General features: G+C 38.7%; 1 long non-coding RNA gene across 3 annotated transcripts in view; it reads left to right on the forward strand.

Moving 5' to 3' along the window:
- Positions 1 to 20,919, forward strand: part of LOC109026894 (uncharacterized) — a 124,117-nt gene that overhangs the window by 32,268 nt on the left and 70,930 nt on the right. For 2 of the 3 annotated variants that reach the window (XR_008679688.2, XR_002005947.3), the window contains exon 5: positions 15,957 to 16,201. The exons of the other annotated variant lie outside the window; for it this stretch is intronic. This is a non-coding gene — a long non-coding RNA (uncharacterized lncRNA). Of the gene's footprint in view, positions 1 to 15,956; positions 16,202 to 20,919 lie in introns of those variants that run through there. 3 annotated transcript variants of the gene reach the window in all.

The raw sequence follows: 20,919 nt of genomic DNA on the forward strand, positions 1-20,919 counted from the left end.
CTGGATTAAGAAAATGTGGCACATATACACCATGGAATACTATGCAGCCATAAAAAAGGATGAGTTCATGTCCTTTGTAGGGACATGGATGAAGCTGGAAACCATCATTCTCAGCAAACTATCTCAAGAACAGAAAACCAAACACCGCATGTTCTCACTCATAGGTGGGAATTGAACAATGAGAACACTTGGACACAGGAAGGGGAACATCACACACCAGGGCTTGTTGTGGGGTGGGGACAGGAGGGAGGGATAGCATTAGGAGATATACTTAATGTAAATGATGAGTTAATGGGTGCAGCACACCAACATGGCACATGTATACATATGTAACAAACCTGCACGTTGTGCACATGTACCCTAGAACTTAAAGTATAATGATAATTTTAAAAAAAAACAGGTAAATGACAAAAAAATTACCTGCAATTTTTATAAAGTTGAATTATGCAGTTAAGAGATTTGAAATTTCTGACACCTTTAATTAACTCATGGCCAGACAATGTGGCTCATGCATCTAATCCCAGTGCTTTGGGAGACTGAGGGCAGGAGGATCACTTGAGGCCAGGAGTTCAAGACCAGCCTAGGCAACATAGCAAGATCCTGTTTCTACAAAATAATAATAATAATAATTAGCCAAATGTGGTGGCATGCGCCTGTAGTTCTAGCTATTCCAGAAGCTGAGGTGGAAAGATCGCTTGAGCCCAGGAGCTTGAAGCTGCTGAGAACTGTGATTGCACCACTGCACCCCAGCCTACACAACAGAGCAAGACCCTGTCTTTAAATCTTTTAATGGTTTTAATTTATTCCTCTCTTTAGATCAAATTTTTAACTGAGAAAATATGCTCTCTACAGGTGCTGATTTACCCAGTAAACTCAGACAAATTTTTTCGAAAAGAAAGATATTGTCAATTCTAAATTTTTCCTTTTGAAATGTGTAAATGTTTCGGGCAAATATTTTTATAAGTCTTGTCCTCTTTGTATCATTCAGGATAATTTTCTTCAAAAAATATTTTTACAAGCCAAAACTCATCTAATAAGATCCTAATTATGATTACGTTGAACATTTTACCAAATGTAGATATTACAATTATAGGCTTTCTCAATTTAATTTGAATAGTGCACAAAATAATAATTTGCTGAATTAAAAATAAAAGCTCCTGGATGTCAGCAAAAATGTCAAGTAAGGAACTCTGAAATCTCCTCTTTCATATAACCTGCACATTGTGCACATGTACCCTAAAACTTAAAGTATAATAGTAATAAATTAATTAATTAAAAAAAAAAACAATGGGAACAAATGGGGGGAAAAAACCAGAGCTATGAAAACTAACCAAAAGCTTGCAGCAAGCTGAGAAGTGCTCATTCAGGAAAAAAAGACTGAATCTCAATATGAATAATAAGCTTTGTGATGTTTCACCTTACTGTAATACCCTCCCTTGCTGTCTTGAAAATAACCACATACATTTCTACCACCAGAGAAAACATAGAAGATCTCATTAATTTACAAAGAATAGTACATTTTAGTCTATCTGGTGGTTGCCTAGAAAACTAGCTCAATGGGTTTGAATTTACCTCACTAATTTGGAACTCATCCAGTGCTAAACACACTATAGAGGGCATTGGTTGAAAACATTTACAGACAGTATCTAACTTAAGATGGTTCAATAGAATTTTTTTTCCTTCATGATGGTGCAAAAGCAATACACATTCAGTAGAAACTCTACTTTGATCTCCTATACAACCATTCTTTTTTTCACTTTCTGTACAGTATTCAATAAATTACATGAGATATTCACACTGTATTACAAAGTAGGCTTTGTGTTAGATGATTTTGCCCAACCACAAGCTAATATAAGTGTTCTAAACATATTTAAAGTAGCCTAGGCTAAGCTATGACATTCAGTAGGTTAGGTGTATTAAATACATTTTTTGACTTATGATATTTTCAACTTACAATGGGTTTGTCAGAGCATAAACCCATCATAAATTGAGAAGCATCTGAACAAAGCAAATGTTTTAGTCACTGCTGCCTGAGGCAATGATAAACAGTCAGGGCAAGCAATAGACTAATCAAAAAGCTTGAAGTAAAAGGCTTGAGAATGTGATGCTTTGGGGAATAAGGGCTTTGGAAAGCTTTGACATATTCCTGGAAATCTAGAAGGTCACACATATGTCAAGGATTGTACGTATGCTCAAGAAAGACCTAAGAAGGTCCAAGCCTTTTACCTATCCTGACTTCAAAACAGAAGTGTCAACTGCCTGGCAGAGTGCTATAGATTTGTCCCAAAGCATATATGAAACAACTCTGGAAAGACTGGGTTTTTTTGTTCTAGAAATTTAAGGTAATCTCTCTCAAATCATTCACTCACCACTAAGTTAACAGAACAAAGACTCAGTGACCACCTGAAACAAAGAATATACACTTTAAAAAATTAGTTTGGAAAATTCACTAAACAAACAAAAACAATCTTTCAACAACAACAAATCATAAGGAAAAGAGACAATCAGATATGCAGAGATACTGCATTATAGGATTCAAAATGTCCACTTCTCAGAAAGAGAATAACCCATATACAGAATGAAAATAACTCGTAGAAATTGTCCCCAAGGAAGCCCAGACATAGAACTTGCTAGAGAAAGACCTTAAAATTGACTATTTTAAATATATTCAAAGAGCTAAAGGACTCCCATGTCTAGAAATAAAGGAAGCACAGAATGATGTCCAAAACAAAAGAGAATATAAATAAATAGATGAAAATTATGTTTTAAAAAGAACCAATTAAATATTCTGTAATTGAAAAGTACAATAAATAAAATGAAAATTTTACTAGACAGGCTCAGCAGCAGATTTTATCAGGCAAGAGAAAGAATCTGTGAATTCAGGAATAGATTAGTTGAGATGATCCAGTCTGAGGAATAGAAAGAAAAATAAATAAAATTGAACAGCACCTAAGGGACCAATGCAGTAAAAATCAAGCATACAAAAATATGCATTATGGGAGTTGTAAAGAGAGAGGAAAGAGAGAAAGGAGCAATGAGATTAAAGAAATAATGGCCAAAACCTTTACAAATTGGAGAAAATACATGAATCTACAAATCCAAGTAGCTCAACAAAGTTCATGTAGAATAAATCCAAAGAGACTCATGCTCAGATACTTTATAATCAAACTGTTGAAAACCAAAGACAAAGAGGAAAATCTTTAAAGCAGCAAGAGAAAAGCAATCTGTCACATACAAAGTATCCACAATGAGATTATCATCAGGTTTCTCAGTAGAAATCTTACAGGCCTGAAAGCAATGGGATGATATAGTCAACATGCTAAAAGAAAAAAACTGCTGTCAACCTAGAATACTATATCTGGCAAAGCAGTCCTTCATGAATGAGGGAAAAATTAAGACTTTCCCAGTTAAACAAAAACTCAGAAAATTCATTACCACTAGACCTGTCCTATAAGTAATGCTAAAGAAAGTATTTTAAGTTAAAATGAAAGAACACTAAACAGTAACTTAAAGCCATATGGAACTATGAAGTTCTCTGGTAAAGGTAAGTACATGAAAAAATATACAAACCAATATTATTGTAATTTTGGTTCGTAATTCTATTTCCTATTCTCCTACAGCATTTCAATGACAAAAACATTAAAAATTATAGATCTATGTTAATGGGTATTCAACATATAAAAATGCAATGTATTAGTCTGTTCTCATGCTGCTAATGAAAATATACCCAAGACTGGGTAACTTATAAAGGAAAGAGGTTTAATTAACTCACAGTTCCACATGGCTTTGGAAGCCTCACAATCACAATGAAAGGCAAATGGGAGCAAAGTCATGTCTTACATGGCAACAGGCAAGAGAACATGTTCAGGGGAACTCCCCTTTATAAAACCATCAGATCTCGTGAGACTTATTCACTATCATGAGAACAGCACAAGAAACCCTGCCCTCATGATTCCATTACCTCCCACTGAGTCCCTCCCATGCCACATAGGGATTATTATAATCCACCTATGGATTAGTACAATTCTGGGTGGGGACACAGAGTCAAACTATATCATGGAGTTCGAGACCATCCTGGCTGACATGGTGAAACCCCGTCTCTACTAAAAATACAAAAAAAAAAAATTAGTTGGGCATGGTGGCAGACACCTGTAGTCCCAGATACTCAGGAGGCTGAGGCAGGAGAATGGCATGAACCTGGGAGGCGGAGCTTGCAGTGAGCTGAGATCATGCCACTGCACTCCAGCCTGGGCAACAGAGTGGGACTCCATCTCAAAAAAAAACAAAAAAACAAAAAAAATAAAACAAAACTGGGAGGGCTATAAAACAGTAGATTTTCTTCATGTGGTTGAAATTAAGTTGGTATCAGTTTGATATTGACTGTTATAACTTTAGAATAATATGTGTAATCCTTATGAAAACCATGAAAAAATCTGTAGAATTTACAAAAAAGGAAATGAGAATGAAATCTAACATGTCACTGTAAAACATCAAGTAAACTCAAAAGAAAGCAGTAATAGGGGAAATGAGAAGCAAAAAAGCTACAAGATATGCAGAAAACAAATAACAAAATAGCAATAGTAAAGTCATTCTCTATCAGTAATTACTTTAAATATAAATGAACTAAACTCCCCAATCAAAAGACATAGACTGGCAGAATGAATTTTAAATTAAAAAAAAAACCAGAAAACAAAACAGGGTCCATCTAGATGGTTTCTATAAGACACTCATTTTAAATCTAAGTACATACATGGGTTGAAAGTAAATGAATGGAAAAAGATATTCCATATGATTAGTAACGGAAAGAGATCTGGTGTGGCTATATTAATCTCAAACAAAATAAACTTTAAGTTGAAAACTGTTACAAAGGTAAAGAAGAAAATTATGTGATGATAAATTGGTCAATTCACCAAGAAGATATAACAATTACAGTCACATGTCACTTAACAAAGGGGATACATCCTAAGAAATGCATCATTAGAGGATTTCATCCTGTGAACGGCGTTCAAAGTGTAACTGTACTTACACAAACCTAGAAAGTATAGCCTACTACATACCTAAGCTATATGGTACGGGCCATTGCTCCTAGGCTGCCAATATATACAGCATATTATTGTACTCAATACTGCAGGCAATTGTAACACAATGGTAAGTATTTGTGTATCTAAACATAGAAAAGGTCAAGTAAAAAATGCTGTATTATAAGCTTATGGGGCCACCGTCATAGATGCAGTAGATTGTTGACCAAAACATTGTTATGCAGCACATGACAGTATAACCATATAGGCACCAAACATCAGACCCCATAAATATGTGAAGAATGGAAAAAATTGAAGGGAGAAAAAGACAGCTCTAAAATAATAGGAGGATACTTCAATTCCTTACTTTTAATAGTGGATAGAATAACAAGAAAGAAGACCAGTAAGGAAACAGAGGACTTAAATTTGAACACTATAGACTAATTGGACCTACCAGATATATGTATAGAAAATTCCATCCAACAGCAGAATATGCATTTTATCAAGAGCACATGGAACATTCTCCAGTATAGACCATGTTAGACCACAAAACAAATCTTAAAATATTTTAAAAGATGGAAATCATACAACATATCTCTTCTGATCATAATGAAATGAAACAAAATCCACGGCAGGAAAAAAAAACTTAAAAAATCATATATATGTGGAAATTAACACATTGTTAAACAACCAATGGGTCTGTCTTAGTCCATTTATGTAGCTGTATCAAAAATACCATAGGCTGTGTAGCCTACACAACAAATACGCCTGTAGGCTGGGGAGTTCAATATCAAGACATCAGTATACTCAGTGTCTGGTAAGGGCCCACTTCCTGTTTAATAGATGGCCACCTCCTTGCTTCTCATAGTAAACTCAAAGACTGAAGAATAATCCTCTTGCAATAGATGCTCTGCCTTCCAAGTCCATTGGAGTGGCAACCTCACCCTCACTACTTGAAAGGAGGGCCCTGCAGTGGCTCTGTGCCTGAGCCCCATCCCCAACACAGTTATCTGCCAGAGCCCCACAGCTCTCCTGGTCTGGGGTCCCACACCCGTGGCTCCAGGCAGCCTCATCCTTTGAAACCTAGGTTGAAGCAACCATGCCACTGGGCCTGTGCACTGTGGCCTATGATGGGAATGGCAGCCTTGATGATCTCTGAATCACCTGCAGGGTCATTTTTCCATTGTCTTAAAGAATAGCATCTGACTTGTGTTGAGATGGCTTATGTATAATAATTTCCTTATCAAACAGTCACTTGGACACTCTGTTAGTGTTCTAATTTTTTGCAATATGATTAGGTGGAGGATTTTCCAAGTCTTTGAGTTCTGCTTTCTTTTTGCTTAAAAATTCTGTCTTTAAGTCATTTATTTCTTCTTGAATTTTACAAAAGTAGTCATGAAAAGCCAAGCCCCACCTTTAACCCTTTGCTTAGAAATATCTTGAGCTAAATATCCAATTTTATTGCTCACAAGTTCTACCTTCCACAAAACGCCAAGAGACAAACATAATTCTGCCTAATTCTTTGTCACATTATATCAAGTATTACTTTTCCTCCAGTTTCCAATGACATGTTCCTTATTTCCATCAAGACCTAATCTGAATGGCCTTTACCATCCATGTTTCTACCAACATTCAGTTTATCATACTTAGGTATTTGTTGGGAAGGACAATTTATGCATGTAGTCTTTTTTGACCCCTCGCTCATCTGCAAAATAATGGGCCTTGGGCCTGGAATATTTCCTTATCAAGAGATAAAGGGTCCATTCATTCTGTGATAGGCATATTGCCTTGTGTGGGAATATCTTTCCCTGTTTCAAGCTCAATGTACACTCCTTTGTTCTGCTGAAGTACGTACATCAATGACCCTAAAGCATGCCTACAGCTTTCAGTACTTCAGACAGCACAGGGGAGGAGAGGGGTCCTTCTACTGTAGCACAAGAAAGGTATACGTAGGCCAATTGCCCTGTGTCAGCTACTGGGGTGACCCACTAGCCATGACAGACCAGTGCATACTATGAGAGCTGATCTTCCTCTGTCTTTTCTCTGTGTGAGTGAAGTATTGTTCCATCCAGTAATTTATTGTGTTGTGTTTTCCTTGGTGACTCTGATACCAAGTTGCAGTGGGCAGAAGTGTTGGGACTTCTATTCCTGGTGGCTGGCATTTTGATGACTTTTGCCATCCTCCATGTAATTGGAGTCCTTCCTTGGCTTTGGTAATCAGTGCCCAGTGCTCTGACAGTATTCTCTAAGAAGATTGAGGCTTTCCTTCCAGCTCTTCTCTTTTCTTTCTGCACTCTAACTAGAATCACCCTTAACATCCATATTGCTAAAATGCTCCTCAAAAACTCTTCCACCCTCTACTGTTACCCAATTCCAAAGCCGCCTCCACATTTTTAGGTATTTATTACAGCAGCACCCTACTTCTTAATATTACTCTTTGTCTTAGTCCATTCAGCTGCTATAACAAAAACCACACCATATTGAGTGGTTTATACAGCAAATATTTATTTCTCACAGTTCTGGAGACTGAGGAGTCCAAGATAAAGGAGCTGGCATATTTGAGTCTAGTGAGGGCTTGCTTCCTGGATAATAGAAAACCATCCTTTTTCTGTGTCCTCAAATGGCAGAAAAAGGCAAAAGAATTATCTGGGGTCACAGGAGTTGGAGGCTGCATAGCAAACTATTTTTTGACAAGGGCACCAAGAAGATAAAATGGAGAAAGGCCAGCCTCCTCAATAATTGCTGTTGGAAAACTGGATATCCACATGTAAAATAATAAAAATGGACCATTATCTTTCACTATACACAAAAAAAACTTAAAATTTATTAAAGAGATAGATGTATAACCTGAAACTATAAAACTCCTACAAGAAAACAGAGGGAAGAATCTCCTGGGCCTTGTTCTTGGCAATATATTTTTTGGATAGGACAACCAAAAGCAGAGGCAACAAAACCAAAATTGAACAAATGGGGTCCACATCAAGCTAAAAAGCTCTCCATAGTAAAGGAAAATAACCAGTAAAATAAAAAGTTAGCCTATGAATTGGAAGAAAATATTTGCAAACCATATACCTGGTAAGAAGTTAACATCCAAAATATATAAGGAACTCAAAAAACTCAATAGCAAAAAAGAAAATTATAATTCAATCAAAATATGGGGAAAAGACCTGAATAGACATATCTCCAAAGAAGACATAAAAATGGCCAATAAGCATATGAAAATGTGCAAAGGTGCTCAATGTCACTAATCATCAGGGGAATGCAAATCAAAACCACCAGATATGACCTCATACCTGTTAAGTTGGATGTTATCAAAAAGACAAGAGACAGTAAGTGTTGGTGAGGATATTTTTTTAAAGTGAACCCCTGTACACTGTTGTTGGAAATGTAAATTAGTAAAGCCTCTATAAAAAATAAGGCCGAGGCGGGCAGAGCACTTGAGTTCAGGGATTTGAGACCAGCCTGGCCAACACAGTGAAACCCCATCTCTACTAAAAATACAAAAATTAGCCAGGTGTCATGGCGCATGCCTGTAATCCCAGTTACTCAGGAGGCTGAGGCAGGAGAATTGCTTGAACCTGGGAGGCGGAGGTTGCAGTGAGCCAAGATTGTGCCACTGCACTCCAGTCTAGGCAACAGAATAAAGGTTCCTCAAAGACTAAAAATAGAACTACCATATGACCCAGCAATCCGTCTTCTGGGTATATAACCAAAGGAAATGAAATCAGCACTTCACAGAGATATCTCTGCTCCCACATTCATTGCAGCATTGTTCACAGTCACCAAGATATGGGAAAAACCTAGGTGTCCATCAACAGATAACTGGATAAAGAAATTGTGAGATATAAATACATATATATAAATATTCTTACATTGTATGTTCATATATATGACTATTATTCAGTCTTTAAAAAGGAGATTCTACCATACACAGAGTGAAAAGTATTATATGGTCTCTTTTATATGCAGCATCTATAAAGAAGTCAAACACATAGAAACAGAGAGTATAATGGTGGCTACCAGAAGCAGGTGGGGAGGGAAGGAAAATTGAGGAGAGATTGGTCAGATGGTGCAAAATTGCAATTATGTAGGATAATTCTAGAGGTCTAATTTACAGCATGAGGTCCATAGTTAATAATAATGAATTGTATACTGAAATTTACTAAGAGAGTAGATTTTAGGTGATCTTATCACACATACACACACAAAAATGTAACTGTGTGAGATGATGAGTAGGTCAAATGGCATGACACTTAACTATGTATACGTATATCAGAACATCATGTTCTATACCTTAAATATATATAGTAAGAATAAAATTTAAAGATAAAAATTGTTTTAATGGTTTAAAGGGAAATAAAAAGGATTATAAGAAAGCAGTATGAACAATTATACTAATTATACACCAACAAATTAGATAACCTAGATGAAATGGCCAAATTCTAGGGAGTTATGTCACAACATGGTGGAGTAGGAAGCCTTGGATCCTCTTTACCCCAAAAAACACACCAATTTTTTTTAAGAAACAGGGGCTCACTATGTCACCCAGGCTGGTCTCAAACTCCTGGGCTCAAGTGATCCTTCCACCTCAGTTTCCTGAGTAGCTGGGACTACAGGATGCGTCACCATGCCCAGTTAATTTTGTTTATTTTTTTTGTAGAGACAAGGTCTCGCTATGTTGCCCAGGCTGGTCTCAAACTCCTGGACTTCAGCTGTCCTCCCACCTCAGCTTCTGAAAATGCTGGATTACTGGCACAGGCAACAAATGAAAAATAGATAAGTTGAATTTCATGAGAATGTTTACATTATATGCATCAAACGATAGTATCAGCAGAGTAGAAAGGGCAACCCACATAATGGAAGAATATATTTGCAAATCGTATATCTGATAAGATAATTAATATCTGTAATATATGGAGAACTCCTACAACTCAACAACAAAAACCCAAAAACATTTGCAAATAGGCAAAGGATGTAAAATAAGCAAAGGGCTTGAAGAGATATTTCTCCATATACAAATGGCCAAAAAGCACATGAAAAGAAGTTCAACATCACTAATCATCAGAGAAATGCAAATCAAAACTATTATGAGATACCACCTTATACCCATTAGGATAACTACTATCAAAACACAGAAAAGATGCCAGGCACCAGGGCTCACACCTGTAATCCCAGCATTTTGGGAGGCCGAAGCAGGCGGATCACTTAAGGTCAGCAGTTCCAGACTAGCCTGACCAACATGGTGAAACCCTGTCTTTCTTCCAAAAATATAAAAAAAATTTGGCTGCACGTGGTGGCCCGTGCCTGCAATCTCAGCTACTGGAAGGCTGAGGCAGGAGAATCGCTTGAACCTGGGAGGTGGAGGCTGCAGTGAGCCAAGATCATGCCACTGTACTCCAGCCTGGGTGACAGAGCAAGACTCTGTCTCAAAAAAAATAAAATAAAATAACAGAAAATAGTACGTATTGGCAAGGATATGGAGAAATTAGAACACTTATGCACTGTTACTGGGAATGCAAAATGGTACAGCCACTGTAGGAAAAAAGTATGGTTGTTCCACAAGCAATTAAAAATAGAACTATCATATGATCTATCAATTTTCAAAGAATTAAAAGCAGGGCCTCAAACAGATATTTGTATACTCATATTCACAGCAACATTATTCACAATAGCCTAAATGTAGAAGCAACCCAAATGTCTATCAGTGGATGAATGGATAAGAAAACTAGTGTGTGTACATATAATGGATTATTATTGAGCCTTAAAAAGGAAGGAAATTTTGACACATGCTACAACATGGATGAACCTTGAGGACATTATGTTGAGTGCAGTAAACCAGTCACAAAAAGACAAATACTGCATGACTCCACTTATATGACGTACTTAGAGTAGCCAAAATCTTAGAGACAGAAAGTAGAAGGGTGGTTGCCAAGAACTAGGCTGAAGGAATGGGAAGTTATTGTTAATGGGTATAGAGTTCAGTTTTAGGAGATGAAAAGAGTTATGAAGATGGATGGTGGTGATGGTTGCACAACATTACGAATGTATTTAATATCACTGAACTATACATTTAAAAGTGGTTAAGATAATAAATTAGGTATTATATATATTTTACCACAATTGAAAAAAATTTAAAATTACCATATGATCTAGCCATTCCATTTCTGAGTATATGCCCAAAGTAATCGAAGGCAGGGTCTCAAACAGTTATTTGCACACCCATGTTCATAGCAGTCTTATTCACAAAAGCCAAAAGGTGGAAGCAATCCAAGTGTCCATTGATAGATCCATGGGCAACAAACTGTGGTGTGTACATAGAATGAAATATTATTCGGTCTTAAAAAGGCAGGAAATTTTGACATGTGCTACAATATGAATGAATCTTGAAGATATTATGCTGACTGAAAGAATCCAGTCACAAAAGGACAAATATATTATTCCACTCTTATGAGGTAATCAAATTAGAGCAGTCAAATTCATAGGGACAGAGGTAGAAGGATGATTTTCAGGGGCTAGGGGTGAAAAAGAGAATGGTGAATTATTGTTTAATGGATACAAAGTTCCAGTTTAGGAAGCTTTTTAAAAAGTTCTGGAGATGGATGGTGGTGATGGTTGCACAACAATGTGAATGTCCTTACTGCCACTGAACTGTACACTTACAAATGATTAAAATGGTAAACTTATGATATTTTATCACAATTTTTTAAATCAGTCATATTCTTGGGTGCTACAACAAAGATATGAAACATAATCATCTGCTGAGTCTTCCAGTATCCCCACTCCAGCATGCCCACTTCCCTGAGTCTCCTAATCCCTTCCTCTGTCATCTGCCACAGAAGTCATGGCATTTCATCTTTGTTCAGCATGGGCCATCGCTTTTTCCATGTATCCTAATGGCAAGTTTTCACCATCTCTGAGGACTTTGCAAGGAAAGCAAACTTTGATCTTGGGAGAGTACTTCCAAATCAATAAACTCTTTCTTATCCAATTTTATGTTCTGTTCCCTTGATCAAGCACCTGTCAAATCCAGGCCTATATATGTTCCCCACTTCTTCCTGGTACATGTTACCTAGGTCTTGCAGCTCCTTTGAGATATGTCCATTTCCTCCTTTATCAGTCCCAGCACATCCCTAGCTGAGGTGTACTGAGAGTTGAGTTAAAGATTCAGTGGCTAGAAAGGCAGGTAGGGGCAGATCCTGACAGGGGCAGATCTTCTTTGTCTTTCAAAGGAGAAGACTTCACATTGTTTTCTAACACAGGGGGGTGTTAGCTTTTACTAGAAATAGGTGGACCTCTTCTGTAGATTCAAAAGATTCAAAAGTGTCTGGGGAGTCGAAATCTTTGAGAACAGTCATGCAAATATCTCCATCCTACAGGTCAGGTTCTGAGGTCTTCCAAAACAGAGGCCTGACCTTGGCATAACATACCTGCCTTGATGGGGCATTTAATCTTCTTTGAAGTTCAGCAATCAGACTATTACTAAGTTCCAGCTTGGCCCTCAGCTTTGTTTGCTTTGCCTTTGTAGGAGATGAGAGCTTTCTGTCTGCACCTGAAGAGGCACCCTGTCTTTCACACCTGGCTTTCAAGTGTCTATTACTTACACTCAGTGGTTCCTTTTCTTCCTGAAGAGCATCTGTGGTTCTTAGCAATAAGGAAGCAATCAATTTTTCCTTATATCTGCAAAATTTATCCAAAACTCTTAAATACTTGATACAGTGCATCTGCAAGTGCATTCCCTTCTGACAAACCTTCCCAATTCACCACTGATCAGTTGTAGCAAGTACCATGGGCTGTCTGTGCTCCACTCACCACCAATATGGGGTCCTCTTTACCAGACAGGCAGTGAGTCATCCAGTTTCAAAACCCCACCTGGTTTTTCAGACAACTCTTGCTAGCAACCACCACAAGTTAGGTTTTCTAGAAGTAGATGCTGAGATAGAGTTTGGGGTATAAGATGTTTAGGAGGGATCAATACCTGTGAAGGAAGTGTTGAGAGAGCAAATGAGGCAGAAGTTGAACTGTGATGCAGGCCTGACAAACACTTGGTCAACATAGTAAAGATCTCTGGAGCAAATATTACCAGTCAGAATGCAGCACTGATATGGTTCGGATTTGTGTCCCTGCCCAAATCTCATGTCAAATTGTAATCCCCAGTGTTGGAGGGGCCTGGTGGGAGATCACAGGGGCAGATTTTCCCCTTGCTGTTCTTGTGGTGTTGAGTGAGTTATCACAAGATCTGCTTGTTTAAAAGTGCAAAGTACCCCTGCTTCTCTCTCTTCCTTCTTCTCCAGCCATGTAAGTCATGCCTGCTTCCCCTTCCCCTTCTGTCATGATTGTGAGTTTCCTGAGGCCTCCCCAGGCATGCTTCCTGTACAGCTTGCAGAGCTGTGGTCAATTAAACCTTTTTTCTTAAAAATTACTCAGTTTCAACCATTTCTTTATAGCAGTGCGAGAACAGACTAATACACAAAATTGTTACTGGGAGTGAGGCATTGCTGTAAAGATAACTGAAAATGTGGAAGCAGCTTTGGAACTGGGTAATGGGCAGAGGTTGGAACAGTTTGGAGAGCTCAGAAGAAGACAGGAAGATGAGGGAAAGTTTGGAACTTCCTAGAGACTTGCTAAATTGTTGTGACCAAAAGTGCTGATAATGATATGGACAATGAAGTCCAGGCTGAGGGGGTCTCAGATGAAGATGAGGAACTTATTGGGAACTGGAGCAAAAGTCACTTTTGTTATGCATTAGCAAAGAGACTGGCAGCATTGTACCCTACCCTAGGGATCCATGGAATATTGAACTTGAGAGTGATGATTGAAGGTATCTGGCAAAAGAAGTTTCTAAGCAGCAAAGCATTCAGGAAGTAGCCTGGCCGCTTCTAACAGCATTTGGTCATATGCATGAGCAAAGAGATGATCTGAAACTAGAACTAATATTTAAAAGAAAAACATAGCACAAAAGTTTAGAAAATTTGCAGCCTGACCATGTGGTAGAAAAGAAAAACCCATCTTCTGGAGAAAAATTCAAGCCAGCTGCAAAAATTTGCATAAAGAGGAGCTGAATGTTAATAGCCAAGACACTGGGGAAAATGCCTCAAAGGTATTTCAGAGACCTTCACGGCAGCCCCTACCATCACAGGCCCAGAGGCCTAGGAGGGAAGAATGGTTTTGTGGACTGAGTCCAGGGCCCTGCTGCCCTGAGTTAGGGTCCTAACCTCAGGACACTGCTCCCTGCATCCCAGTTGCTCCAGCTCCAGCTATGGCTAAAAGAGTCCCAAATATGTCTCAGGCCACTGTTCCAGAGGATGCAAACTATCAGCTTTGGCTGCTTCCACATGGTGTTAAACCTGCAGGTGTGCAGAGGGCAAGAGTTGAGGTTTGTGAGCCTCCACCTAGATTTCAGAGGATGTATGGAAATGCATGTCCAGGCAGAAGTCTGCTGCAGGAGCAAAGCTCTCATGGAGAACCTCTACTAGGGCAATGTGCAGGGGAAATGTGTGGTTGGAGCCCCCACTCAGAGTCCCCACTGGAGCACTGCCTAGTGGAACTGCAAGAAGAGGGTCTCTGTCCTCCAGACCCCAGAATTGTAGATCCATGAGAAGCTTTCTCTGTGCACCTGGAAAAGCTACAGGGACTCAACACCAGCTGTGATTGTGAGTTTCCTGGGGCTTCCCAAGCCATGCTTCCTTTATAGTCTGTGAAGCTGTGAGTCAATTAAACCCCTTTTCTTATAAGTAAACTGGTTTCTGGTATTTCTTTACAGCAGTATGAAAACAAACTAATACAGGGACGTCCCCCATTAGGGTGAAATGGCCAGGACTTTATTCCCCCACCTCAGTCAGTCACCAGACACAGGCTGGCTTGGAAAAGATATGACCTTGGACAATGCAGTTCACTGCAGCTCAAGCAAATCCCAAAGAAGCTGACAGCTGGAGGTTTCTGTTGACTGCACTCAACCAGCTAGAAAGCAAATCCTTCCTGAAAGGTAGATTTGGGCAATGTATATCCATGTCCACCACCACAAGTATTAATTTTTTAAATTTTATTAAAAAATGAAAAGCCTGAGACAAATACTAAACTACCCTGGATGCAAGACAGCATATTGAAATTGTGAATCTTCCAGAAAAACTTGGACATGTGGTCACCATAGTTCTAAATAAACCAATTTCTGGTTCTAGGTCCTCTACCCTGTCCCTCACCATGCGGAAGAAGCTGGACTTATGCAAACATGCTTTATATCCTTTCCAGCCTTGCCAGATATATGGGAGGACACTTGACCCAAAAGAATGTTAAACCAAAAATTGCCAACAAAATACAATGTGTCCTGGGAGTCCTGGGACACGAATTGAGATCAGCTCATCAATTTCTCTTCCTCAGGAATTTTAACCAAAGAAATAACAAAAGAAAGGTGAGGTCAACAAAATGAAGCAGAAGTGAGATGATCTAATGTAGAAATTGAGCAAGGAAACCACGACAGACCATGTTCAAACAGAAATTACGAGGGAAACAAAACTATGAGTAAGCAGAAGTTAGGAGGAAGATTTAAAAAATTAGAGCAGAGGATCAAGGAGATATTTGTTATCAAAATAGAGAGAAGCAGATGGGCAAAGGCTAAATGAGTCAAATTAAGGGCAGGACACTCCTATTGCTTTGACTGTAGACCCAACTTCCCATTCCTGTTCTTCCAGAGGCCCAGCTGCTTATTTCTAAGTGTGCATGAATCTTTCACCTCCAAGTATATTGATTCCCTCATCAAAAAGGTTACAAACTAGTGCTGCCCAAGCTTCTGTTGCAAAGTAATTCTCTGGCATTTGCATTAAAACCAAAGATCTCTGTTCAACCTCTCCATTTTTATTTAGAATAAATTTATGGTGTCATGAGGAAGTTTCATCTTGCTAATATTGCCAAATTCTATACTCTTCTTTCTCATTCCCAAAACAGAAAATAACTCCAACTCTTTCAAAAGAGCTCATTTAGTGGCAATTCTTCCTATTTCATCTGTTACGGCTAGTGAGTTTTGCGCTTACTGAAGCATCTCCTGACCCTAGAGACAATTGCAACCATGGCAAGAATACCAACAATGTTATGCTAGATCCCACGGCAAAAGGGTAACAAAATTGGATTTTATGACTCTTTATCATTGAATCACCCTCAACAACACCAATTCTGGGAAGTTCCGATAATACATTTCTGACTGCCTGACCTCATAATGTACAATAGATTCCCTTTCTAGTAAAAGGACCCAGCACCAGATTTCCCTATTTGAATTATATTTCTACACTGTCCTTACAAAAATATCATTCTCGGCCGGGCGCGGTGGCTCACATCTGTAATCCCAGCACTTTGGGAGGCCGAGGTGGGTGGATCATGAGGTCAGGAGATCGAGACTATCCTGGCTAACATGGTGAAATCCCGTCTCTACTAAAAATACAAAAAAAATTAGCCAGGCGTGGTGGCGGGCGTGACTCGGGAGGCTGAGACAGGAGAATGGCGTGAACCCAGGAGACAGAGCTTGCAGTGAGCCGAGATCACGCCACTGCACTCCAGCCTGGGCAACTGAGCAAGACTCCATCTCAAAAAAAAAAAAAAAAAAATATATATATATATATGCACACATATATATATGTATATATATATGCACACATATATATATGTATATATATATATATATATGTATATGTATTCTCAACTATTTCAGGTCTAAGGAGCCATCTACTGTTTTAAGAACAAACTGCAATTAATGATCATTTCTCAAACCATAAAAGGCCCAATCAACGAAATTACATTCTCTCTCTCTCTCTGTCTCTCTTTCTCTGTCTTCCCCTTACTTGGCCCCCTGCCTTGTTGTGGTGGTAGTGGTGATGGTGATAATAATGACTCTTTGTTCTCAAGAAATTATGCTGTGCCAAATTCAAGACAGTGTTTTTATTGTGGTTGTGTACATATGAAAAATGCCTTATTGTTGTTTATTGAATTTTGAATTTTTTATACACAAGAGTCATTCCCCGTTGGAAATGAGAAGCAAGTTTTCTCTTTGTTGCTTTTAACTGAAGAATATATTATAAGCTCTTTCTCTAGATACATTCTGAAACTGTAAAAACACTTTCAAAATAAAGGTCAGCCATGTCGTCTGTGCAATGTTAATTGCTAAGTGCTGAACTAGCACTGTAGTCAGTCTTCGAAGTGGAGCCTGGCTGGGTTGACAGCCTAGGGTGGCTGCCCCATGCTTTCAGAGCAACAAAGGATGTTGCTTGGTCTCTTCAGAAAGAGGCTGCCAGGAAATGAAGTTTCACATGAGAAACTTGCTGCTCTAATGCATTTCAGGCTATTCTTTTCCATTTGAAAGCTTAGGTGCAATGAGTGAAGAAATCTTTTCTTAAAAACTCCAAATAGGTCTTGAAGTACATGCATGTTCACTGAGGTAGTGATTTCCTCTCCTTCTAGTATCTTGTGCCCATATACAAGAAAAAGAATATGTGTAGTTAGTAAATTTTTAAAAATCATCTCATGTTTATTCCTGATGGAAGATTGAAAAAGCTAAGGAAAGAAGAGATGCCTTGGGCTCATGTTAAACGCACTCTGGAAGAACAAAATGTAAAACCACTGATTTTCAATTAAAAGATCATGATTCCACTGGGTGGTTGCAGTTAAGACGAAGTAAGATGCACCCTGCCTCATTCAATGAAGCAACTAAAAACCCTGCACAGAAGGCAGGGAGCAGTTATCTAGGGACTCTAAAAAGTAAATAATAGCAGACTGGTTTGAGAGACAAAACAGAACTCAATGTAACATCAATCCACTGGTGAGTTTTGTCCTCCTCTCCCGCTATTTTCTGGCCTTAGATTCAAAAGCATCCCAAAACCCAGAACTCCACAGTAGGTGCAAATAGAAAGAGCTGCAAGAGAAGTCCTCTCATTCTGGTCCAAAAAGCAGAAAAGGGAGTCTTTAAGGATCAGAGTGAAGAAAATCCCTTGGGGTGTTCTTTTCTGTTCTCTCTTATTGCTGCCCCCAGGCAATACCCTGGAGCAACAGACATAGAGGCAGTGGCAGCTGTGCAAGCATCTGAAACTCTAAGGGAAGAGAGCTCTTCTCTCTGGCCAGGACTTGGGTCCCAAAAGCATGGGGGAAATATATGTTGCTTTTTTTTTTCCCCCATCTTCCCATGCCTTGGCTGTGGAAGCAGAGACAGTCACAAGAAGTGAACATAGGAGCAGAAAAACTACATAATTTTCCCAGCCACAACCCTACACTACTTACGCCTGTAATTTCAGGACTTTGGGAGGCCAAGGCTGGTGGATCACCTGAGGTCAATAGTTGGAGACCAGCCTGGCCAACATGGTGAAACCCCGTCTCTACTAAAAATACAAAAATTGGTCAGGTGTGGTGGCGTGCACCTGTAATCCCAGCTACTTGAGGAGGTTAAGGCAAGAGAATCACTTGAATCCAGGAAGTGGAGGTTGCAGTGAGCCGAGATCACGCCACTACACTCCAGCCTGGGCAACAGAGTGAGACGCGAAAGAAAGAGAGAGAGAGAACAGATTATTGGCGAACATGTAGGCAACTCTGCCATATAACTATGTTAACTAATTTTAATGTACTTGATTCAACAGTTTCTAGGGGGAGTGATTATAGATTTGTCCTCTGAGTAATTCTTCTATATTTTTGCCTTATTTTTTTATTTTTTTATTTTTTTTTGAGACAGAATCTCGCTTTGTCGCCCAGGCTGGAGTGCAGTGGCGCAATCTCAGCTCACTGCAAGCTCCGCCTCCCGGGTTCATGCCATTCTCCTGCCTCAGCCCCCCGAGTAGCTGGGACTACAGGCGCCCGCCACTACGCCCGGCTAATTTTTTTTTTTTTTTTTTTTTTTTGTATTTTTAGTAGAGATGGCGTTTCACCGTGTTAGCCAGGATGGTCTCGATCTCCTGATCTCGTGATCCACCTGCCTTGGCCTCCCAAAGTGCTGGGATTACAGGCGTGAGCCACCGCGCCTGGCCTGCCTTATGTATGTTAAGATTATATTTCTAGGCACATATAGGTTGTGTAATTGCTACATCATCCAGGTAAAATATTCTTTTTTCATTATATTTTGACCCTTTTTACCTCTGTAAAGTTTGCTCCAGTTTGGGTATTTGAAAGGACTCACCAGACTTCCCAGAATACAGATGGCTCCTGACTTACAATGGTTCAACTTAATATTTTTTTTTTACTTTATGGATGGTGTGAAAGTGATACACATTCAGTAGAAACTGTACTTTGAGTACCCGTACTGTTTCTTACTTTAAATACAGTATTTAATAAGTTACATGAGATTTTTAACACCTTCTTACAAAAAGGCTTCATATTAGATTATTTTGCCCAACTGTAGGTGTAAGTTTCTTTCTTTCAATACAGTATTCTGTTTCTTACTTTCAATACAGTGTTTAATGTTACATGAGATTTTTAACACTTTCTTATAAAATAGGCTTCATATTAGATTATTTTGCCCAACTGTAGGCATTAGTAAGTGTTCTGAGTACATTTAAGGTAGGCTAGACTAAGCTATGATGTTTGGTAGGTTAGGTATAGTAAATGCATTTTCAACATAGAATATTTTCAACTTAAAATAGGTTTATTGGGACATAACCCTATCATAAATTGAGGAGCATCTATATATGCCTGTAGGGCTTTTAAAGACAAAGAATACAGTGTAGCAAGAGAAAGTGATTGCAGGCAAGCTCCTCAGGGCCCAACTTTAACCACCAAGATGTGTGCAAGGAATTTTAGTTTCAGAAGAACTCAAAGAGAAGTTTTCAGTAGGGGGGCTTTAAGTCCTTCTGGCCACAATCAAACCAGCTTGTCACACCAGTTAAGCCAGCTGGAATTCATTGGTAAAGAAACTGACCTTGAGAGTCGCTATAGGAGTTTTGGACCTTAAACGACACATCACAAATTCCGCTGCCCTTATCTTGGCCAAAAGTCAAAAACCAGACAGCCAGTCATCCCCAGAGATAAACATGATGGTTTTCCTTTCCAGCTGTAAATTAATTCTATCTCCACAATCTCTGATACAGATTTTGCCTGAAAGTCTGTTTGGTGTGAAATTAATATTGCTCTACCACGTTAGTCGTAGTTTGTTTTTTCCAAGTATGCCTTTTTTCATTTCTTCACTCTCAAACTTTCTGTGTCATTACAGTTGTGCCTCTTATAAATGGCATATAGCTAGATATCATATAAATCAGTCTCAGTTTCTGTTCTTTAACTGATAAATCCAATCTGTGAATATCACTATATTAGAATATTCCTATCAATATTTTTCTGGTTTGTATCTAGCATTGTTGTCTTTGCTTCTTTTTCTTCTTTCTGCCTTCTATCACTTTAATAGAGGGTTTTTTCCTTTGTCTCTCTCCTTGCCATTTTTACACTTTTCTGCTTTAAAAATTGCATATACTCTTTCTATTTAGTTGCTGATATTCCTAAAGTTTACTTACATACTTCATTTAACAAAGTATACCATCTATCAAAAACTATAAAGACCTAAGAAATCAAGAGACCTCTCCTCTTGCATGTAATTGTTATAGACAATTTGTATTTTAGTTCTACTTTATTTTTAAATCCTCCAAAATTAATCATTATTATTGTTATTTAGAGTCAATACTTATTAGTACTAGGTTAGACCATATTAATTTTTTTTTGAGATGGAGTCTTGCTCTGTTGCCCAGGCTGGAGTGCAGTGGTGCAATCTTGGCTCATTGCAACCTCCGCCACCAGGGTCAAGTGATTCTCCTGCCTCAGCCTCCCAAGTAGCTGGGACTACAGGAAGCCCCCACCACACCTGGCTAATTTTTGTATTTTTAGTAGAGACAGGGTCTCACTGTGCTGACCAAACTGGTCTCGAACTCCTGACCTCAAGTGATCCATCCTCCTC

The sequence above is a fragment of the Gorilla gorilla genome, chromosome 4, assembly GCF_029281585.2.
Source record: "Gorilla gorilla gorilla isolate KB3781 chromosome 4, NHGRI_mGorGor1-v2.1_pri, whole genome shotgun sequence".
Classification (NCBI taxonomy): domain Eukaryota; kingdom Metazoa; phylum Chordata; class Mammalia; order Primates; family Hominidae; genus Gorilla; species Gorilla gorilla.